Raw genomic sequence first — 21,758 nt, forward strand, 5'->3', positions numbered from 1 at the left:
CCAGCTATCAGGGCGCCCCATGATGGAAGGAGTGGAAGGGGGCATTTCTTCAGACCCTGGTGGCAGCAGCTCAGAAACCCAGGCATATGTGGTTTCAAGTAATCTATGTGACCATGTTCATTTAACAATTATTTATGAATATTGTAGGAGTGAAATGTATTACTGTTCTCTGCAGTGACAGGAAATACAGTGGTGTTGCTGCCACCACCCACTGTCATCCCACTGTGCCATACAGAGGTAACAGTGAAACTAATAGTCATACGCCAGTATGTATGCCATACGTGGTTGCTGAATATTGATCAAATATGCCATTTATTTGCTCCCACGATCGTTTGCCACTGCCAGGGTTGCAACTAAAATGATACAGCAACAAAAGTTTAACGTTATGGAATGCACACGTGTAATTATGGTCACATCTTGTGCCTGGGGCACAAGATATCAATAAGTCATGTAGCTTACACATTTACAGCGTCTGCTATTTTCTGCCTGCTTGGCAGCAGCGACTTTGCTGATTTTTGTCTATATTATATGTCTGTATTCCTGATATGTTTGTATTACAATTTTTCACGCAGGAGGAGTAGACAAAGTTTGAAAGATTATTGTCGGATCCTCCTGCGTGAAATATGCGGCTCTTGTTTTGTCCATGTTTGCGATTGGACATACGGTGCAAACACCGCCCCTTTATGTGAACGCGCACGTCTCTAGATTGGAAAGATCTGGGTTGAGTTAGAGAGTTGATAACCGCCGTCGTGATACCACTTATCGTGATTGCGATTGTTACGCTTCGTGTAGCCGGGTAACTGAAAGTGATCCAGAGCATGTTGATCTTGATTCGTAGTACAGGCCCCAGGTCGGGTCAAAATCAGTTTTCTTCGTCTCCCCTCTTGGTCTCCAATCCGCTCTTAATCTCTTGAGCTGGGGGGTGTGGTCTCCCTACACAGGTGTTCTTCATCCCACTAAACCATGATCAACTAGAGAGGGTACAATTTCTGGGGAAATTGTAGGGTGTGCTTGCTTGCGTCGGTTGCACAGGGGTCCGTTTTTGAATGACATTTTTAAAACTGATATTTCTGTATATTTTATATAAAAATGCATACTTATTATTTATAAAGATTACATAGATTTAAAAGCATTTTTTTTTGCTGCTCATTTACAACTGAAAATACGAGTGAAGTGTAGAATGAAATAGATCTTCTCATTTCCCCTGCAAAAGGCATCCTCATCGTTGAATCAAAACGAATAAATTTGGCAGACCGGTGTAAAAATTGACCTAATCTCTATGACGTAAACGTCCTTTTAAGTTTTTCCCTTCTCGTGATATTTTCATGCATTTAGCCTACTCATTGCATTCATTCATGAATAAAGAACCCCCTTTGAAGATTATTCTACGACGTTACCGGCAGTAGAAGATTGAATCGCGATTCAAACAGTACCATCTTCTAACTGAAAATATGCCCCCAAAAACGTAAATAAGCTTGACATTTATCTAGTGGAAAATCGCTTTCATGAAAAGCTCACTGGTAGCGATCATTAAGTAACAACAGTAACAACGCAAAGTGCGCTATCCCTGTGTGGAGAAGCTGCCCCGGTAAATTGTACTACTACAGTACAGTAGACTACTGCTGTGTTCGTCTTGGTAGCGATTGCGTTGGTTGAATTGGATTTAACGTTCCGTTGTACGGTTTAGGCTGAAATAAATTATTTTCATGAACAGATTGACAAAGTTTAGGCTGTGGCAATGAAGTTAAGGTTAGCAGTTAGATAGACTTTTGATTTAAGTAAGGGGAGTGCCGAACATGTTCTGTCGCCGTTTGACTTCCTACAGCTGTGTAGATGTTTTTGTAGTGTCTCGCGTAGGCTACAGCGTTGCAGTGAGCAACACTGGTTTGAAACCACAGGTAATGATAATTTCACCCACAAATCGTTTACTTGTAATGTAATGTCATAATAAATCCTACAACGAAAATGTATTTGTGAGGAATGTTTATTTTAAAGATTGAAAACAGATGCATCATAGACCACTGTAGTATGTGTTGCCCGGGCAACAGAGGCTAATGTCATGATGCTAATGCTTCAGTGAAATAGTAGACTACCGTTTCCAAAAGTAGATGTGGGCCTACTTCCTTAATAATATCAGCTAATATTGTACATTACATTTCATAATTGTGTTTCACATCACAAAGTAAAATGAGTAAATAGTTATCACCCTGGCCTCTTTGCTTGTGGCGTTCCTGCAGCTGCCTTGCAGTAAAGCTATAGTTAGCCTAGCTATCCCCCAAGTTAACAGATGTGAAACGAATGTTCTGCTACAGGTAGTCACGCGTGTTTTCGTGACGTTAGTAACGTCAGTGACTGTGGCTAGCAAATTAGCCACCGTTAGCTTCACTTTTCGCCACAAAAACTTAACTTCAGCCTAAACCATGCAACGGAACGTAAATAAAAATACAAGCAACTCAATCGCTACCAAGACGAAACTTTTGACACCTAGGTTGTCTATGTAGGCCAAATATTGACAAATATTTAACATTTAACATTAACATTTAGGGGGGCAAAAATCAATAATAATAAATATATATGTGAGAGAACAAAGGTTGTGCTCTCGCCGAAGGCTTGAGCACACCCAATTAACAAAAATAAACCCATCCATCCATCATCTTCCGCTTGTCCGGGGGTCGGGTCGCGGGGGCAGCAACCTAAGCAGGGAGGCCCAGACTTTCCTCTCCCCGGCCACTTCCACCAGCTCTTCCTGGGGGACCCCGAGGCGTTCCCAGGCCAGCCGAGAGACATAGTCCCTCCAGCGTGTCTTGGGTCTTACCCGGGGCCTCTTCCCAGTGGGACGTGCCCAGAACACCTCACCAGGGAGGCGTCCAGGAGGCATCCTTATCAGATGCCCGAGCCACCTCAACTGGCCCCTCTCGACGCGGAGGAGCAGCGGTTCTACTCTGAGCCCCTCCCGGATGACCGAGCTTCTCACCCTATCTCTAAGGGAGAGCCCGGACACCCATGGATGAACGCTAACTTTCTTAAATTAAATGAAGACAAAACCGAAGTCCTACTATGTGGCCCCAAATCCAAAAGAGAGATGCTTATTAAGAATCTTGGAGGTTTAACCCCCTGTCTTAAACCAGAGGTGACGAGTCTCGGTGTAATCCTGGACTCAGATTTGAATTTCAACTCTCACATTAATAAAGTGACCAAAACAGCTTTCTTTCACCTGAGGAATATAGCAAACGTACGACCATTCATAAACCAAAATGATGCAGAGAAGTTAATTCATGCGTTTATATCCAGCCGGCTGGACTACTGTAACGCACTTTTCACTGGTATTCCCAAGAAAACCACTGAAAGACTACAGCTCATTCAAAATTCTGCAGCTAGATTATTAACCAAAACTAAAAGGAGAGAACACATTAGTCCTGTCCTAGCTACTTTACACTGGCTCCCTGTTACCTTCAGAATTGACTTTAAGGTCCTTTTCCTCACATACAAAGCTCTACACGGACAAGGACCTAGCTACATTGCTAACTCCTTTATAAACTACACACCAGCTAGAACACTGCGATCATCAAATGCAGGCCTATTAGAGGTCACCAGAAGCAGTCATAAGAAGATTGGTGATTCGGCCTTTGTCAATTACGCCCCAAAACTATGGAACAAATTACCCATAAATATTAGGGAAGCAAACACTCTAGACATTTTTAAAAGACAGCTTAAAACCTACCTTTTTACCGAAGCATTTAAGTAATTTTATCTCAAAAGGGTTTTCCTACTTTTATTAATTATATTATTGTTACTTTTAAGATGCATGTTTAAAGTTGGTTTCTCTCTTGAACAGAGATCTTATTGGGATTTTTATTTTTGTTTGAATTGTTTATCACTTGTATTACTGTTTTTATTGATTTTATGTAAAGCACCTTGAGCTGCAATTCTTGTATGAAATGTGCTATATAAATAAAGTCTTACTTACCCTGCGGAGAAAACTCATTTCGGCCGCTTGTATTCGCAATCTCGTTCTTTCGGTCACTACCCACAGTTCGTGACCATAGGTGAGGGTAGGAACGTAGATCGACTGGTAAATAGACACTACACGGCAAAACACTACACGGCAAAATACCCAAACAAACTCAATATAAACAACACAAATCAACACAACGAAATCAAGTATATAACATAAGAAAAATATCAAATGCAAACCATAATTAAATAATAACCAAACACATGGACAGTCGGAATCAATAATGTCCCACTTTTGACATCTGCACTTATGTTTCCGAACACGGACTAAAGTGCTTTGCGCGCAGGAATTTACTCGACGGAACTGTCTTTTGAGATTCTTTTTCCGCCTGTTTTAAATTATTTGCAACACATCTTAATTTAGCTCGACTTTTAGCCTGACACGGAGCAGGCTAGTTCAGAAGTATAAGTTACCTTGGTTACGTAGCTAGAACTATAATAAGCCACCTTAATGGAACAGAACTCTCGCTGAAGTAACCCTTTGAACCCTTTGACGCGTAGCGTCACACCGGTGTGACGGCTGCTGGCTGGGCCCCACAGCGTACTGTCACACCGGTGTGACAGGAACGCGTCCTTAGAACGTCCAGTTTTGCTTATTACGCAACAATAAAGAGTTCAGTATTAGCCTACGTGTATATTATAAACATCAGTCTCAATTTACTGTATATTTAGCAAAAGTATACCTTTATTATCCATATGAAAACATTCAAACAATTTAGTTTAGCTAATATGCGCTAACAGCTAACCAAAAAGAACTCACGCTTTACTCACGCCACCTAGTAAACTATAATATGATACGTTTTCCCTGACTTGGCTATCACTTTCAACACATTTTACTATGGTATAACCAACCAGAGATCAAAATAATACATATACATTCACAAATATGCATCTAAAACATCCGACAATCGTCTTGTCTTTCGTCTCGTTTACATGTGGCCATCTTGGATTTGTTTGTGTTCCGGCAATAAAGATTAACTTTGATGATGTCCCACTTGACCCCGTACACCTCAGTATTTTCTTGTGAGAAGAGTAGGTTATCTCGTTGACCCTTTGACACCCAGAGTACTGATCAAAACAAACAACATGGCAGCCTACATTATCAGTAATAGTCAAGTTAGCTTGTCGACAGCTAAACTACGATAATATATCATATCCATTCACTGTGGATTCACTTGTGAATATTAGAAATTCGGAACAGTAATGACAGTAATACCCTAATTTGCAACAACCTATAAAAAACCCACACAAACACGTTTCTAAATTTTTTACCACAGTATCCTTTTACTCGTTTCAGGTACATGTCATGGAAAGGGTACAATCTTGTCACTCTCATGTTACATATCAAGGAATATCATTAACACAAACCTTCAGCACACAGCTATAAAAAATATCACTTCAAAATTATTTAAAACCTTGATGCTGTGTAGGGGTAGGCAAGGCTTCCCACAATATTCCGGCAAAAGGTACAGCATGTTTGAGTTGTGTGATGTACTGGCTACATTTTAGGACATGATCCTTTACACAGGATCCACTATGGACATCCAGGATCATGATGGGCTTGGTATTTCTGGGTCTGTTGTCATGACAAGTCAACTGGTATTTATTGTCATCATATACTCATATACAGTACACAATGAAATGAAACAACGTTCCTCCAGGACCTAGACATATCGTAGACAACTACAACAACTAGATTGGTCCAACAAGACAAGATACAATTTGTGACAAATGCCTCAAGACACCAAGACGTGGGGACACTCTGAATGTAAACAAGTAGGCTAGTGCAAGGGAAACTGTGAATGTAAACATAACATACTAAAACCATATGTGGACATCAGTTATTGAGGTAGCAGCCATATGCAAAAAATTGAGTGGTGTCTGATGATGTACAGGTGCATGTGAGGTGCATGGGTTTGTCCACAATGCGTGTGGTTTTGCGGATGCAGCGTTTGGTATAGATGTTTGTGAGGGAGGGAAGAGAGATTCCGACTATCTTCTCAGCTGTCCTCACTGTCCTCTGCAGGCCGTGATGCAGCTCCTCGGGATGTTTTCTATAGTCCCTCTACGCAATGTGGTGAGGATTCGGGATGGGCTTTCATCCTTTGCTGTACTCCAATGGTTCAAGACCAGCTTTCAATTTGCTTTGGGTATGCTGTTTGGGCGTAATAATTTGATAATTAAGTAGATATTAGGCCTCAAAGATAGGTATATTTGGGGGCGTGGCTGGCTTGATTGATAGGTCCAGTCTGGAGTGATTGACAGCCCGTTTGGACAAAGGGGGTCTTGTCGATGGAAGCTAACAATGTTTGCAGCGACTTTGAGCGGTTTACTAGCCAGGGGCATAGTGCCAAGTAGAGAAAGGCTGTTAGCGAGGTGGCTTCTCAGTCAGACCCGCCCTTCGCCCCTCCACCACTTTGCCCTCTCGTCCAAATATGGTCGCTTTCGATATTATCTGCCCGTTTGGACAAAGGGGGTCTTCTCGATGGAAGCTTACAATGTTTGCAGCGACTTTGAGCGGTTTACTAGCCAGGGGCATAGTGGCAAGTAGAGAAAGGCTGTTAGCGAGGTGGCTTCTCAGTCAGCCTCGCCCATGGACCCGCCCTTTGCCCCTCCACCACTTTGCCCTCTCGTCCAAATATGGTCACTTTCGTTATTATCTTTTGATAATCTGCAAGTAGGGGTTCCGTGGTGTAATGGTCAGCACTCTGGACTTTGAATCCAGTAATCTGAATTCAAATATCGGTGGAACCTACAGGCAAAGTCTGCGACTCAAAATACAGCCAATGCGGAAGTCCACAATGCCTTATGGTGTCGTTAGCTAGATTCCCTTCTTCTTATCAGTGTCCTGGTGGTCCATCTGAAAATAATTTCATAATTAATTAGATATTAAACCTTAAAGATCGGTATATTTGGGGGCGTGGCTGGCTTGATTAACAGGTCCAGTCTGGAGTGATTGACAGCCCGTTTGGACAAAGGGGGTCTTCTCCATGGAAGCTAACAATGTTTGCAGCGACTTTGAGCGGTTTACTAGCCAGGGGCATAGTGGCAAGTAGAGAAAGGCTGTTAGCGAGGTGGCTTCTCAGTCAGCCCCGCCCATGGACCCGCCCTTTGCCCCTCCACCACGTTGCCCTCTCGTCCAAATATGGTCGCTTTCGATATTATCTTTTTATAACCTGCAAGTAGGGGTTCCATGGTGTAATGGTCAGCACTCTGGACTTTGAATCCAGTAATCCAAGTTCAAATCTCGGTGGAACCTACAGGCAAAGTCCGCAACTCAAAATACAGCCAATGCGTAAATCCACAATGCCTTATGGTGTCGTTAGCTAGATTTTCTTCTTCTTATCAGTGTCCTGGTGGTCCATCTGAAAATAATTTCATAATTAAGTAGATATTAAACCTTAAAGATCGGTATATTTGGGGGCGTGGCTGGCTTGATTGACAGGTCCAGTCTGGAGTGATTGACAGCCCGTTTGGACAAAGGGGGTCTTCTCCATGGAAGCTAACAATGTTTGCAGCGACTTTGAGCGGTTTACTAGCCAGGGGCATAGTGGCAAGTAGAGAAAGGCTGTTAGCGAGGTGGCTTCTCAGTCAGCCCCGCCCATGGACCCTCCCTTTGCCCCTCCACCACTTTGCCCTCTCGGCCAAATATGGTCGCTTTCGATATTATCTTTTTATAACCTGCAAGTAGGGGTTCCATGGTGTAATGGTCAGCACTCTGGACTTTGAATCCAGTAATCCGAGTTCAAATCTCGGTGGAAGCTACAGACAAAGTCCGCGACTCAAAATACAGCCAATGCGGAAGTCCACAATGCCTTATGGTGTCGTTAGCTAGATTCCCTTCTTCTTATCAGTGTCCTGGTGGTCCATCTGAAAATAATTTCATAATTAAGTAGATATTAAACCTTAAAGATCGGTATATTTGGGGGCGTGACTGGCTTGATTGACAGGTCCAGTCTGGAGTGATTGACAGCCCGTTTGGACAAAGGGGGTCTTCTCCATGGAAGCTAACAATGTTTGCAGCGACTTTGAGCGGTTTACTACCCAGGGGCATAGTGGCAAGTAGAGAAAGGCTGTTAGCGAGGTGGCTTCTCAGTCAGCCCCGCCCATGGACCCGCCCTTTGCCCCTCCACCACTTTGCCCTCTCGTCCAAATATGGTCGCTTTCGATATTATCTTTTTATAACCTGCAAGTAGCGGTTCCATGGTGTAATGGTAAGCACTCTGGACTTTGAATCCAATAATCCAAGTTCAAATCTCGGTGGAACCTACAGACAAAGTCCGCGACTCAAAATACAGCCAATGCGTAAATCCACAATGCCTTATGGTGTCGTTAGCTAGATTTTCTTCTTCTTATCAGTGTCCTGGTGGTCCATCTGAAAATAATTTCATAATTAAGTAGATATTAAACCTTAAAGATCGGTATATTTGGGGGCGTGGCTGGCTTGATTGACAGGTCCAGTCTGGAGTGATTGACAGCCCGTTTGGACAAAGGGGGTCTTCTCCATGGAAGCTAACAATGTTTGCAGCGACTTTGAGCGGTTTACTAGCCAGGGGCATAGTGGCAAGTAGAGAAAGGCTGTTAGCGAGGTGGCTTCTCAGTCAGCCCCGCCCATGGACCCTCCCTTTGCCCCTCCACCACTTTGCCCTCTCGGCCAAATATGGTCGCTTTCGATATTATCTTTTTATTACCTGCAAGTAGGGGTTCCATGGTGTAATGGTCAGCACTCTGGACTTTGAATCCAGTAATCCGAGTTCAAATCTCGGTGGAACCTACAGACAAAGTCCGCGACTCAAAATACAGCCAATGCGGAAGTCCACAATGCCTTATGGTGTCGTTAGCTAGATTCCCTTCTTCTTATCAGTGTCCTGGTGGTCCATCTGAAAATAATTTCATAATTAAGTAGATATTAAACCTTATAGATCGGTATATTTGGGGGCGTGACTGGCTTGATTGACAGGTCCAGTCTGGAGTGATTGACAGCCCGTTTGGACAAAGGGGGTCTTCTCCATGGAAGCTAACAATGTTTGCAGCGACTTTGAGCGGTTTACTAGCCAGGGGCATAGTGGCAAGTAGAGAAAGGCTGTTAGCGAGGTGGCTTCTCAGTCAGCCCCGCCCATGGACCCGCCCTTTGCCCCTCCACCACTTTGCCCTCTCGTCCAAATATGGTCGCTTTCGATATTATCTTTTGATAATCTGAAAGTAGGGGTTCCATGGTGTAATGGTCAGCACTCTGGACTTTGAATCCAGTAATCCGAGTTCATACAGCCAATGCGGAAGTCCACAATGCCTTATGGTGTCGTTAGCTAGATTCCCTTCTTCTTATCAGTGTCCTGGTGGTCCATCTGAAAATAATTTCATAATTAAGTAGATATTAAACCTTAAAGATCGGTATATTTGGGGGCGTGGCTGGCTTGATTGACAGGTCCAGTCTGGAGTGATTGACAGCCCGTTTGGACAAAGGGGGTCTTCTTCATGGAAGCTAACAATGTTTGCAGCGACTTTGAGCGGTTTTCTAGCCAGGGGCATAGTGGCAAGTAGAGAAAGGCTGTTAGCGAGGTGGCTTCTCAGTCAGCCCTGCCTATGGACCCGCCCTTTGCCCCTCCACCACTTTGCCCTCTCGTCCAAATATGGTCGCTTTCGATATTATCTTTTGATAATCTGCAAGCAGGGATTCCATGGTGTAATGGTCAGCACTCTGGACTTTGAATCCAGTAATCCGAGTTCAAATCTCGGTGGAACCTACAGGCAAAGTCCGAGACTCAAAATACAGCCAATGGAGAAGTCCACAAAGCCTTATGGTGTCGTTAGCTAGATTCCCTTCTTCTTATCAGTGAGGAACCTACAGGCAAAGTCCGCGACTCAAAATACAGCCAATGCGTAAATCCACAATGCCTTATGGTGTCGTTAGCTAGATTTTCTTCTTCTTATCAGTGTCCTGGTGGTCCATCTGAAAATAATTTCATAATTAAGTAGATATTAAACCTTAAAGATCGGTATATTTGGGGGCGTGGCTGGCTTGATTGACAGGTCCAGTCTGGAGTGATTGACAGCCCGTTTGGACAAAGGGGGTCTTCTCCATGGAAGCTAACAATGTTTGCAGCGACTTTGAGCGGTTTTCTAGCCAGGGGCATAGTGGCAAGTAGAGAAAGGCTGTTAGCGAGGTGGCTTCTCAGTCAGCCCCGCCTATGGACCCGCCCTTTGCCCCTCCACCACTTTGCCCTCTCGTCCAAGTATGGTCGCTTTCGATATTATCTTTTGATAATCTGCAAGCAGGGATTCCAAGGTGTAATGGTCAGCACTCTGGACTTTGAATCCAGTAATCCGAGTTCAAATCTTGGTGGAACCTGCAGGCAAAGTCTGCGACTCAAAATACAGCCAATGCAGAAGTCCACAATGCCTTATGGTGTCGTTAGCTAGATTCCCTTCTTCTTATCAGTGTCCTGGTGGTCCATCTGAAAATAATTTCATAATTAAGTAGATATTAAACCTTAAAGATCGGTATATTTGGGGGCGTGGCTGGCTTGATTGACAGGTCCAGTCTGGAGTGATTGACAGCCCGTTTGGACAAAGGGGGTCTTCTTCATGGAAGCTAACAATGTTTGCAGCGACTTTGAGCGGTTTTCTAGCCAGGGGCATAGTGGCAAGTAGAGAAAGGCTGTTAGCGAGGTGGCTTCTCAGTCAGCCCCGCCTATGGACCCGCCCTTTGCCCCTCCACCACTTTGCCCTCTCTTCCAAATATGGTCGCTTTCGATATTATCTTTTTATTACCTGCAAGTAGGGGTTCCATGGTGTAATGGTCAGCACTCTGGACTTTGAATCCAGTAATCCGAGTTCAAATCTCGGTGGAACCTACAGACAAAGTCCGCGACTCAAAATACAGCCAATGCGGAAGTCCACAATGCCTTATGGTGTCGTTAGCTAGATTCCCTTCTTCTTATCAGTGTCCTGGTGGTCCATCTGAAAATAATTTCATAATTAAGTAGATATTAAACCTTATAGATCGGTATATTTGGGGGCGTGACTGGCTTGATTGACAGGTCCAGTCTGGAGTGATTGACAGCCCGTTTGGACAAAGGGGGTCTTCTCCATGGAAGCTAACAATGTTTGCAGCGACTTTGAGCGGTTTACTAGCCAGGGGCATAGTGGCAAGTAGAGAAAGGCTGTTAGCGAGGTGGCTTCTCAGTCAGCCCCGCCCATGGACCCGCCCTTTGCCCCTCCACCACTTTGCCCTCTCGTCCAAATATGGTCGCTTTCGATATTATCTTTTGATAATCTGAAAGTAGGGGTTCCATGGTGTAATGGTCAGCACTCTGGACTTTGAATCCAGTAATCCGAGTTCATACAGCCAATGCGGAAGTCCACAATGCCTTATGGTGTCGTTAGCTAGATTCCCTTCTTCTTATCAGTGTCCTGGTGGTCCATCTGAAAATAATTTCATAATTAAGTAGATATTAAACCTTAAAGATCGGTATATTTGGGGGCGTGGCTGGCTTGATTGACAGGTCCAGTCTGGAGTGATTGACAGCCCGTTTGGACAAAGGGGGTCTTCTTCATGGAAGCTAACAATGTTTGCAGCGACTTTGAGCGGTTTTCTAGCCAGGGGCATAGTGGCAAGTAGAGAAAGGCTGTTAGCGAGGTGGCTTCTCAGTCAGCCCCGCCTATGGACCCGCCCTTTGCCCCTCCACCACTTTGCCCTCTCTTCCAAATATGGTCGCTTTCGATATTATCTTTTGATAATCTGCAAGCAGGGATTCCATGGTGTAATGGTCAGCACTCTGGACTTTGAATCCAGTAATCCGAGTTCAAATCTCGGTGGAACCTACAGGCAAAGTCCGTGACTCAAAATACAGCCAATGCGTAAATCCACAATGCTTTATGGTGTCGTTAGCTAGATTTTCTTCTTCTTATCAGTGTCCTGGTGGTCCATCTGAAAATAATTTCATAATTAAGTAGATATTAAACCTTAAAGATCGGTATATTTGGGGGCGTGGCTGGCTTGATTGACAGGTCCAGTCTGGAGTGATTGACAGCCCGTTTGGACAAAGGGGGTCTTCTTCATGGAAGCTAACAATGTTTGCAGCGACTTTGAGCGGTTTTCTAGCCAGGGGCATAGTGGCAAGTAGAGAAAGGCTGTTAGCGAGGTGGCTTCTCAGTCAGCCCCGCCTATGGACCCGCCCTTTGCCCCTCCACCACTTTGCCCTCTCTTCCAAATATGGTCGCTTTCGATATTATCTTTTTATTACCTGCAAGTAGGGGTTCCATGGTGTAATGGTCAGCACTCTGGACTTTGAATCCAGTAATCCGAGTTCAAATCTCGGTGGAACCTACAGACAAAGTCCGCGACTCAAAATACAGCCAATGCGGAAGTCCACAATGCCTTATGGTGTCGTTAGCTAGATTCCCTTCTTCTTATCAGTGTCCTGGTGGTCCATCTGAAAATAATTTCATAATTAAGTAGATATTAAACCTTATAGATCGGTATATTTGGGGGCGTGACTGGCTTGATTGACAGGTCCAGTCTGGAGTGATTGACAGCCCGTTTGGACAAAGGGGGTCTTCTCCATGGAAGCTAACAATGTTTGCAGCGACTTTGAGCGGTTTACTAGCCAGGGGCATAGTGGCAAGTAGAGAAAGGCTGTTAGCGAGGTGGCTTCTCAGTCAGCCCCGCCCATGGACCCGCCCTTTGCCCCTCCACCACTTTGCCCTCTCGTCCAAATATGGTCGTTTTCGATATTATCTTTTGATAATCTGAAAGTAGGGGTTCCATGGTGTAATGGTCAGCACTCTGGACTTTGAATCCAGTAATCCGAGTTCATACAGCCAATGCGGAAGTCCACAATGCCTTATGGTGTCGTTAGCTAGATTCCCTTCTTCTTATCAGTGTCCTGGTGGTCCATCTGAAAATAATTTCATAATTAAGTAGATATTAAACCTTAAAGATCGGTATATTTGGGGGCGTGGCTGGCTTGATTGACAGGTCCAGTCTGGAGTGATTGACAGCCCGTTTGGACAAAGGGGGTCTTCTTCATGGAAGCTAACAATGTTTGCAGCGACTTTGAGCGGTTTTCTAGCCAGGGGCATAGTGGCAAGTAGAGAAAGGCTGTTAGCGAGGTGGCTTCTCAGTCAGCCCCGCCTATGGACCCGCCCTTTGCCCCTCCACCACTTTGCCCTCTCTTCCAAATATGGTCGCTTTCGATATTATCTTTTGATAATCTGCAAGCAGGGATTCCATGGTGTAATGGTCAGCACTCTGGACTTTGAATCCAGTAATCCGAGTTCAAATCTCGGTGGAACCTACAGGCAAAGTCCGTGACTCAAAATACAGCCAATGCGTAAATCCACAATGCTTTATGGTGTCGTTAGCTAGATTTTCTTCTTCTTATCAGTGTCCTGGTGGTCCATCTGAAAATAATTTCATAATTAAGTAGATATTAAACCTTAAAGATCGGTATATTTGGGGGCGTGGCTGGCTTGATTGACAGGTCCAGTCTGGAGTGATTGACAGCCCGTTTGGACAAAGGGGGTCTTCTCCATGGAAGCTAACAATGTTTGCAGCGACTTTGAGCGGTTTTCTAGCCAGGGGCATAGTGGCAAGTAGAGAAAGGCTGTTAGCGAGGTGGCTTCTCAGTCAGCCCCGCCTATGGACCCGCCCTTTGCCCCTCCACCACTTTGCCCTCTCTTCCAAATATGGTCGCTTTCGATATTATCTTTTGATAATCTGCAAGTAGCGGTTCCATGGTGTAATGGTAAGCACTCTGGACTTTGAATCCAATAATCCAAGTTCAAATCTCGGTGGAACCTACAGACAAAGTCCGCGACTCAAAATACAGCCAATGCGTAAATCCACAATGCCTTATGGTGTCGTTAGCTAGATTTCCTTCTTCTTATCAGTGTCCTGGTGGTCCATCTGAAAATAATTTCATAATTAAGTAGATATTAAACCTTAAAGATCGGTATATTTGGGGGCGTGGCTGGCTTGATTGACAGGTCCAGTCTGGAGTGATTGACAGCCCGTTTGGACAAAGGGGGTCTTCTCCATGGAAGCTAACAATGTTTGCAGCGACTTTGAGCGGTTTACTAGCCAGGGGCATAGTGGCAAGTAGAGAAAGGCTGTTAGCGAGGTGGCTTCTCAGTCAGCCCCGCCCATGGACCCTCCCTTTGCCCCTCCACCACTTTGCCCTCTCGGCCAAATATGGTCGCTTTCGATATTATCTTTTTATTACCTGCAAGTAGGGGTTCCATGGTGTAATGGTCAGCACTCTGGACTTTGAATCCAGTAATCCGAGTTCAAATCTCGGTGGAACCTACAGACAAAGTCCGCGACTCAAAATACAGCCAATGCGGAAGTCCACAATGCCTTATGGTGTCGTTAGCTAGATTCCCTTCTTCTTATCAGTGTCCTGGTGGTCCATCTGAAAATAATTTCATAATTAAGTAGATATTAAACCTTATAGATCGGTATATTTGGGGGCGTGACTGGCTTGATTGACAGGTCCAGTCTGGAGTGATTGACAGCCCGTTTGGACAAAGGGGGTCTTCTCCATGGAAGCTAACAATGTTTGCAGCGACTTTGAGCGGTTTACTAGCCAGGGGCATAGTGGCAAGTAGAGAAAGGCTGTTAGCGAGGTGGCTTCTCAGTCAGCCCCGCCCATGGACCCGCCCTTTGCCCCTCCACCACTTTGCCCTCTCGTCCAAATATGGTCGCTTTCGATATTATCTTTTGATAATCTGAAAGTAGGGGTTCCATGGTGTAATGGTCAGCACTCTGGACTTTGAATCCAGTAATCCGAGTTCATACAGCCAATGCGGAAGTCCACAATGCCTTATGGTGTCGTTAGCTAGATTCCCTTCTTCTTATCAGTGTCCTGGTGGTCCATCTGAAAATAATTTCATAATTAAGTAGATATTAAACCTTAAAGATCGGTATATTTGGGGGCGTGGCTGGCTTGATTGACAGGTCCAGTCTGGAGTGATTGACAGCCCGTTTGGACAAAGGGGGTCTTCTTCATGGAAGCTAACAATGTTTGCAGCGACTTTGAGCGGTTTTCTAGCCAGGGGCATAGTGGCAAGTAGAGAAAGGCTGTTAGCGAGGTGGCTTCTCAGTCAGCCCCGCCTATGGACCCGCCCTTTGCCCCTCCACCACTTTGCCCTCTCGTCCAAATATGGTCGCTTTCGATATTATCTTTTGATAATCTGCAAGCAGGGATTCCATGGTGTAATGGTCAGCACTCTGGACTTTGAATCCAGTAATCCGAGTTCAAATCTCGGTGGAACCTACAGGCAAAGTCCGAGACTCAAAATACAGCCAATGGAGAAGTCCACAAAGCCTTATGGTGTCGTTAGCTAGATTCCCTTCTTCTTATCAGTGAGGAACCTACAGGCAAAGTCCGCGACTCAAAATACAGCCAATGCGTAAATCCACAATGCCTTATGGTGTCGTTAGCTAGATTTTCTTCTTCTTATCAGTGTCCTGGTGGTCCATCTGAAAATAATTTCATAATTAAGTAGATATTAAACCTTAAAGATCGGTATATTTGGGGGCGTGGCTGGCTTGATTGACAGGTCCAGTCTGGAGTGATTGACAGCCCGTTTGGACAAAGGGGGTCTTCTCCATGGAAGCTAACAATGTTTGCAGCGACTTTGAGCGGTTTTCTAGCCAGGGGCATAGTGGCAAGTAGAGAAAGGCTGTTAGCGAGGTGGCTTCTCAGTCAGCCCCGCCTATGGACCCGCCCTTTGCCCCTCCACCACTTTGCCCTCTCGTCCAAGTATGGTCGCTTTCGATATTATCTTTTGATAATCTGCAAGCAGGGATTCCAAGGTGTAATGGTCAGCACTCTGGACTTTGAATCCAGTAATCCGAGTTCAAATCTTGGTGGAACCTGCAGGCAAAGTCTGCGACTCAAAATACAGCCAATGCAGAAGTCCACAATGCCTTATGGTGTCGTTAGCTAGATTCCCTTCTTCTTATCAGTGTCCTGGTGGTCCATCTGAAAATAATTTCATAATTAAGTAGATATTAAACCTTAAAGATCGGTATATTTGGGGGCGTGGCTGGCTTGATTGACAGGTCCAGTCTGGAGTGATTGACAGCCCGTTTGGACAAAGGGGGTCTTCTTCATGGAAGCTAACAATGTTTGCAGCGACTTTGAGCGGTTTTCTAGCCAGGGGCATAGTGGCAAGTAGAGAAAGGCTGTTAGCGAGGTGGCTTCTCAGTCAGCCCCGCCTATGGACCCGCCCTTTGCCCCTCCACCACTTTGCCCTCTCTTCCAAATATGGTCGCTTTCGATATTATCTTTTTATTACCTGCAAGTAGGGGTTCCATGGTGTAATGGTCAGCACTCTGGACTTTGAATCCAGTAATCCGAGTTCAAATCTCGGTGGAACCTACAGACAAAGTCCGCGACTCAAAATACAGCCAATGCGGAAGTCCACAATGCCTTATGGTGTCGTTAGCTAGATTCCCTTCTTCTTATCAGTGTCCTGGTGGTCCATCTGAAAATAATTTCATAATTAAGTAGATATTAAACCTTATAGATCGGTATATTTGGGGGCGTGACTGGCTTGATTGACAGGTCCAGTCTGGAGTGATTGACAGCCCGTTTGGACAAAGGGGGTCTTCTCCATGGAAGCTAACAATGTTTGCAGCGACTTTGAGCGGTTTACTAGCCAGGGGCATAGTGGCAAGTAGAGAAAGGCTGTTAGCGAGGTGGCTTCTCAGTCAGCCCCGCCCATGGACCCGCCCTTTGCCCCTCCACCACTTTGCCCTCTCGTCCAAATATGGTCGCTTTCGATATTATCTTTTGATAATCTGAAAGTAGGGGTTCCATGGTGTAATGGTCAGCACTCTGGACTTTGAATCCAGTAATCCGAGTTCATACAGCCAATGCGGAAGTCCACAATGCCTTATGGTGTCGTTAGCTAGATTCCCTTCTTCTTATCAGTGTCCTGGTGGTCCATCTGAAAATAATTTCATAATTAAGTAGATATTAAACCTTAAAGATCGGTATATTTGGGGGCGTGGCTGGCTTGATTGACAGGTCCAGTCTGGAGTGATTGACAGCCCGTTTGGACAAAGGGGGTCTTCTTCATGGAAGCTAACAATGTTTGCAGCGACTTTGAGCGGTTTTCTAGCCAGGGGCATAGTGGCAAGTAGAGAAAGGCTGTTAGCGAGGTGGCTTCTCAGTCAGCCCCGCCTATGGACCCGCCCTTTGCCCCTCCACCACTTTGCCCTCTCGTCCAAATATGGTCGCTTTCGATATTATCTTTTGATAATCTGCAAGCAGGGATTCCATGGTGTAATGGTCAGCACTCTGGACTTTGAATCCAGTAATCCGAGTTCAAATCTCGGTGGAACCTACAGGCAAAGTCCGAGACTCAAAATACAGCCAATGGAGAAGTCCACAAAGCCTTATGGTGTCGTTAGCTAGATTCCCTTCTTCTTATCAGTGAGGAACCTACAGGCAAAGTCCGCGACTCAAAATACAGCCAATGCGTAAATCCACAATGCCTTATGGTGTCGTTAGCTAGATTTTCTTCTTCTTATCAGTGTCCTGGTGGTCCATCTGAAAATAATTTCATAATTAAGTAGATATTAAACCTTAAAGATCGGTATATTTGGGGGCGTGGCTGGCTTGATTGACAGGTCCAGTCTGGAGTGATTGACAGCCCGTTTGGACAAAGGGGGTCTTCTCCATGGAAGCTAACAATGTTTGCAGCGACTTTGAGCGGTTTTCTAGCCAGGGGCATAGTGGCAAGTAGAGAAAGGCTGTTAGCGAGGTGGCTTCTCAGTCAGCCCCGCCTATGGACCCGCCCTTTGCCCCTCCACCACTTTGCCCTCTCGTCCAAGTATGGTCGCTTTCGATATTATCTTTTGATAATCTGCAAGCAGGGATTCCAAGGTGTAATGGTCAGCACTCTGGACTTTGAATCCAGTAATCCGAGTTCAAATCTTGGTGGAACCTGCAGGCAAAGTCTGCGACTCAAAATACAGCCAATGCAGAAGTCCACAATGCCTTATGGTGTCGTTAGCTAGATTCCCTTCTTCTTATCAGTGTCCTGGTGGTCCATCTGAAAATAATTTCATAATTAAGTAGATATTAAACCTTAAAGATCGGTATATTTGGGGGCGTGGCTGGCTTGATTGACAGGTCCAGTCTGGAGTGATTGACAGCCCGTTTGGACAAAGGGGGTCTTCTTCATGGAAGCTAACAATGTTTGCAGCGACTTTGAGCGGTTTTCTAGCCAGGGGCATAGTGGCAAGTAGAGAAAGGCTGTTAGCGAGGTGGCTTCTCAGTCAGCCCCGCCTATGGACCCGCCCTTTGCCCCTCCACCACTTTGCCCTCTCTTCCAAATATGGTCGCTTTCGATATTATCTTTTTATTACCTGCAAGTAGGGGTTCCATGGTGTAATGGTCAGCACTCTGGACTTTGAATCCAGTAATCCGAGTTCAAATCTCGGTGGAACCTACAGACAAAGTCCGCGACTCAAAATACAGCCAATGCGGAAGTCCACAATGCCTTATGGTGTCGTTAGCTAGATTCCCTTCTTCTTATCAGTGTCCTGGTGGTCCATCTGAAAATAATTTCATAATTAAGTAGATATTAAACCTTATAGATCGGTATATTTGGGGGCGTGACTGGCTTGATTGACAGGTCCAGTCTGGAGTGATTGACAGCCCGTTTGGACAAAGGGGGTCTTCTCCATGGAAGCTAACAATGTTTGCAGCGACTTTGAGCGGTTTACTAGCCAGGGGCATAGTGGCAAGTAGAGAAAGGCTGTTAGCGAGGTGGCTTCTCAGTCAGCCCCGCCCATGGACCCGCCCTTTGCCCCTCCACCACTTTGCCCTCTCGTCCAAATATGGTCGCTTTCGATATTATCTTTTGATAATCTGAAAGTAGGGGTTCCATGGTGTAATGGTCAGCACTCTGGACTTTGAATCCAGTAATCCGAGTTCATACAGCCAATGCGGAAGTCCACAATGCCTTATGGTGTCGTTAGCTAGATTCCCTTCTTCTTATCAGTGTCCTGGTGGTCCATCTGAAAATAATTTCATAATTAAGTAGATATTAAACCTTAAAGATCGGTATATTTGGGGGCGTGGCTGGCTTGATTGACAGGTCCAGTCTGGAGTGATTGACAGCCCGTTTGGACAAAGGGGGTCTTCTTCATGGAAGCTAACAATGTTTGCAGCGACTTTGAGCGGTTTTCTAGCCAGGGGCATAGTGGCAAGTAGAGAAAGGCTGTTAGCGAGGTGGCTTCTCAGTCAGCCCCGCCTATGGACCCGCCCTTTGCCCCTCCACCACTTTGCCCTCTCTTCCAAATATGGTCGCTTTCGATATTATCTTTTGATAATCTGCAAGCAGGGATTCCATGGTGTAATGGTCAGCACTCTGGACTTTGAATCCAGTAATCCGAGTTCAAATCTCGGTGGAACCTACAGGCAAAGTCCGTGACTCAAAATACAGCCAATGCGTAAATCCACAATGCTTTATGGTGTCGTTAGCTAGATTTTCTTCTTCTTATCAGTGTCCTGGTGGTCCATCTGAAAATAATTTCATAATTAAGTAGATATTAAACCTTAAAGATCGGTATATTTGGGGGCGTGGCTGGCTTGATTGACAGGTCCAGTCTGGAGTGATTGACAGCCCGTTTGGACAAAGGGGGTCTTCTTCATGGAAGCTAACAATGTTTGCAGCGACTTTGAGCGGTTTTCTAGCCAGGGGCATAGTGGCAAGTAGAGAAAGGCTGTTAGCGAGGTGGCTTCTCAGTCAGCCCCGCCTATGGACCCGCCCTTTGCCCCTCCACCACTTTGCCCTCTCTTCCAAATATGGTCGCTTTCGATATTATCTTTTTATTACCTGCAAGTAGGGGTTCCATGGTGTAATGGTCAGCACTCTGGACTTTGAATCCAGTAATCCGAGTTCAAATCTCGGTGGAACCTACAGACAAAGTCCGCGACTCAAAATACAGCCAATGCGGAAGTCCACAATGCCTTATGGTGTCGTTAGCTAGATTCCCTTCTTCTTATCAGTGTCCTGGTGGTCCATCTGAAAATAATTTCATAATTAAGTAGATATTAAACCTTATAGATCGGTATATTTGGGGGCGTGACTGGCTTGATTGACAGGTCCAGTCTGGAGTGATTGACAGCCCGTTTGGACAAAGGGGGTCTTCTCCATGGAAGCTAACAATGTTTGCAGCGACTTTGAGCGGTTTACTAGCCAGGGGCATAGTGGCAAGTAGAGAAAGGCTGTTAGCGAGGTGGCTTCTCAGTCAGCCCCGCCCATGGACCCGCCCTTTGCCCCTCCACCACTTTGCCCTCTCGTCCAAATATGGTCGTTTTCGATATTATCTTTTGATAATCTGAAAGTAGGGGTTCCATGGTGTAATGGTCAGCACTCTGGACTTTGAATCCAGTAATCCGAGTTCATACAGCCAATGCGGAAGTCCACAATGCCTTATGGTGTCGTTAGCTAGATTCCCTTCTTCTTATCAGTGTCCTGGTGGTCCATCTGAAAATAATTTCATAATTAAGTAGATATTAAACCTTAAAGATCGGTATATTTGGGGGCGTGGCTGGCTTGATTGACAGGTCCAGTCTGGAGTGATTGACAGCCCGTTTGGACAAAGGGGGTCTTCTTCATGGAAGCTAACAATGTTTGCAGCGACTTTGAGCGGTTTTCTAGCCAGGGGCATAGTGGCAAGTAGAGAAAGGCTGTTAGCGAGGTGGCTTCTCAGTCAGCCCCGCCTATGGACCCGCCCTTTGCCCCTCCACCACTTTGCCCTCTCTTCCAAATATGGTCGCTTTCGATATTATCTTTTGATAATCTGCAAGCAGGGATTCCATGGTGTAATGGTCAGCACTCTGGACTTTGAATCCAGTAATCCGAGTTCAAATCTCGGTGGAACCTACAGGCAAAGTCCGTGACTCAAAATACAGCCAATGCGTAAATCCACAATGCTTTATGGTGTCGTTAGCTAGATTTTCTTCTTCTTATCAGTGTCCTGGTGGTCCATCTGAAAATAATTTCATAATTAAGTAGATATTAAACCTTAAAGATCGGTATATTTGGGGGCGTGGCTGGCTTGATTGACAGGTCCAGTCTGGAGTGATTGACAGCCCGTTTGGACAAAGGGGGTCTTCTCCATGGAAGCTAACAATGTTTGCAGCGACTTTGAGCGGTTTTCTAGCCAGGGGCATAGTGGCAAGTAGAGAAAGGCTGTTAGCGAGGTGGCTTCTCAGTCAGCCCCGCCTATGGACCCGCCCTTTGCCCCTCCACCACTTTGCCCTCTCTTCCAAATATGGTCGCTTTCGATATTATCTTTTGATAATCTGCAAGCAGGGATTCCATGGTGTAATGGTCAGCACTCTGGACTTTGAATCCAGTAATCCGAGTTCAAATCTCGGTGGAACCTACAGGCAAAGTCCGTGACTCAAAATACAGCCAATGCGTAAATCCACAATGCTTTATGGTGTCGTTAGCTAGATTTTCTTCTTCTTATCAGTGTCCTGGTGGTCCATCTGAAAATAATTTCATAATTAAGTAGATATTAAACCTTAAAGATCGGTATATTTGGGGGCGTGGCTGGCTTGATTGACAGGTCCAGTCTGGAGTGATTGACAGCCCGTTTGGACAAAGGGGGTCTTCTTCATGGAAGCTAACAATGTTTGCAGCGACTTTGAGCGGTTTTCTAGCCAGGGGCATAGTGGCAAGTAGAGAAAGGCTGTTAGCGAGGTGGC

The 21,758-nt window shown here is 45.3% G+C and overlaps 19 non-coding genes across 19 annotated transcripts; all 19 read left to right on the forward strand.

Moving 5' to 3' along the window:
• The first annotated feature begins 7,201 nt into the window (after nucleotides 1-7,201).
• On the forward strand, nucleotides 7,202-7,273 carry trnaq-uug (transfer RNA glutamine (anticodon UUG)). Its single transcript has one exon. It is a non-coding gene; the product is annotated as a tRNA-Gln (tRNA).
• Nucleotides 7,274-7,706: 433 nt separating this feature from the next.
• On the forward strand, nucleotides 7,707-7,778 carry trnaq-uug (transfer RNA glutamine (anticodon UUG)). The gene has a single exon. It is a non-coding gene; the product is annotated as a tRNA-Gln (tRNA).
• Nucleotides 7,779-8,211: 433 nt separating this feature from the next.
• trnaq-uug (transfer RNA glutamine (anticodon UUG)) lies at nucleotides 8,212-8,283 on the forward strand. Its single transcript has one exon. It is a non-coding gene; the product is annotated as a tRNA-Gln (tRNA).
• A 433-nt stretch (nucleotides 8,284-8,716) lies between these two features.
• On the forward strand, nucleotides 8,717-8,788 carry trnaq-uug (transfer RNA glutamine (anticodon UUG)). Its single transcript has one exon. It is a non-coding gene; the product is annotated as a tRNA-Gln (tRNA).
• Nucleotides 8,789-9,685: 897 nt separating this feature from the next.
• trnaq-uug (transfer RNA glutamine (anticodon UUG)) lies at nucleotides 9,686-9,758 on the forward strand. Its single transcript has one exon. It is a non-coding gene; the product is annotated as a tRNA-Gln (tRNA).
• Nucleotides 9,759-10,796: 1,038 nt separating this feature from the next.
• Nucleotides 10,797-10,868, forward strand: trnaq-uug (transfer RNA glutamine (anticodon UUG)). Its single transcript has one exon. It is a non-coding gene; the product is annotated as a tRNA-Gln (tRNA).
• Nucleotides 10,869-11,765: 897 nt separating this feature from the next.
• Nucleotides 11,766-11,838, forward strand: trnaq-uug (transfer RNA glutamine (anticodon UUG)). Its single transcript has one exon. It is a non-coding gene; the product is annotated as a tRNA-Gln (tRNA).
• Nucleotides 11,839-12,271: 433 nt separating this feature from the next.
• On the forward strand, nucleotides 12,272-12,343 carry trnaq-uug (transfer RNA glutamine (anticodon UUG)). Its single transcript has one exon. It is a non-coding gene; the product is annotated as a tRNA-Gln (tRNA).
• An 897-nt stretch (nucleotides 12,344-13,240) lies between these two features.
• Nucleotides 13,241-13,313, forward strand: trnaq-uug (transfer RNA glutamine (anticodon UUG)). Its single transcript has one exon. It is a non-coding gene; the product is annotated as a tRNA-Gln (tRNA).
• A 433-nt stretch (nucleotides 13,314-13,746) lies between these two features.
• trnaq-uug (transfer RNA glutamine (anticodon UUG)) lies at nucleotides 13,747-13,818 on the forward strand. The gene has a single exon. It is a non-coding gene; the product is annotated as a tRNA-Gln (tRNA).
• A 433-nt stretch (nucleotides 13,819-14,251) lies between these two features.
• trnaq-uug (transfer RNA glutamine (anticodon UUG)) lies at nucleotides 14,252-14,323 on the forward strand. The gene has a single exon. It is a non-coding gene; the product is annotated as a tRNA-Gln (tRNA).
• An 897-nt stretch (nucleotides 14,324-15,220) lies between these two features.
• On the forward strand, nucleotides 15,221-15,293 carry trnaq-uug (transfer RNA glutamine (anticodon UUG)). The gene has a single exon. It is a non-coding gene; the product is annotated as a tRNA-Gln (tRNA).
• Nucleotides 15,294-16,331: 1,038 nt separating this feature from the next.
• Nucleotides 16,332-16,403, forward strand: trnaq-uug (transfer RNA glutamine (anticodon UUG)). The gene has a single exon. It is a non-coding gene; the product is annotated as a tRNA-Gln (tRNA).
• An 897-nt stretch (nucleotides 16,404-17,300) lies between these two features.
• Nucleotides 17,301-17,373, forward strand: trnaq-uug (transfer RNA glutamine (anticodon UUG)). Its single transcript has one exon. It is a non-coding gene; the product is annotated as a tRNA-Gln (tRNA).
• A 1,038-nt stretch (nucleotides 17,374-18,411) lies between these two features.
• On the forward strand, nucleotides 18,412-18,483 carry trnaq-uug (transfer RNA glutamine (anticodon UUG)). The gene has a single exon. It is a non-coding gene; the product is annotated as a tRNA-Gln (tRNA).
• An 897-nt stretch (nucleotides 18,484-19,380) lies between these two features.
• On the forward strand, nucleotides 19,381-19,453 carry trnaq-uug (transfer RNA glutamine (anticodon UUG)). Its single transcript has one exon. It is a non-coding gene; the product is annotated as a tRNA-Gln (tRNA).
• Nucleotides 19,454-19,886: 433 nt separating this feature from the next.
• Nucleotides 19,887-19,958, forward strand: trnaq-uug (transfer RNA glutamine (anticodon UUG)). Its single transcript has one exon. It is a non-coding gene; the product is annotated as a tRNA-Gln (tRNA).
• Nucleotides 19,959-20,855: 897 nt separating this feature from the next.
• trnaq-uug (transfer RNA glutamine (anticodon UUG)) lies at nucleotides 20,856-20,928 on the forward strand. The gene has a single exon. It is a non-coding gene; the product is annotated as a tRNA-Gln (tRNA).
• Nucleotides 20,929-21,360: 432 nt separating this feature from the next.
• On the forward strand, nucleotides 21,361-21,433 carry trnaq-uug (transfer RNA glutamine (anticodon UUG)). The gene has a single exon. It is a non-coding gene; the product is annotated as a tRNA-Gln (tRNA).
• The last annotated feature ends 325 nt before the right edge of the window (nucleotides 21,434-21,758 follow it).

This window comes from Osmerus eperlanus, chromosome 25, assembly GCF_963692335.1.
Source record: "Osmerus eperlanus chromosome 25, fOsmEpe2.1, whole genome shotgun sequence".
NCBI classification, from domain to species: Eukaryota; Metazoa; Chordata; class Actinopteri; order Osmeriformes; family Osmeridae; genus Osmerus; species Osmerus eperlanus.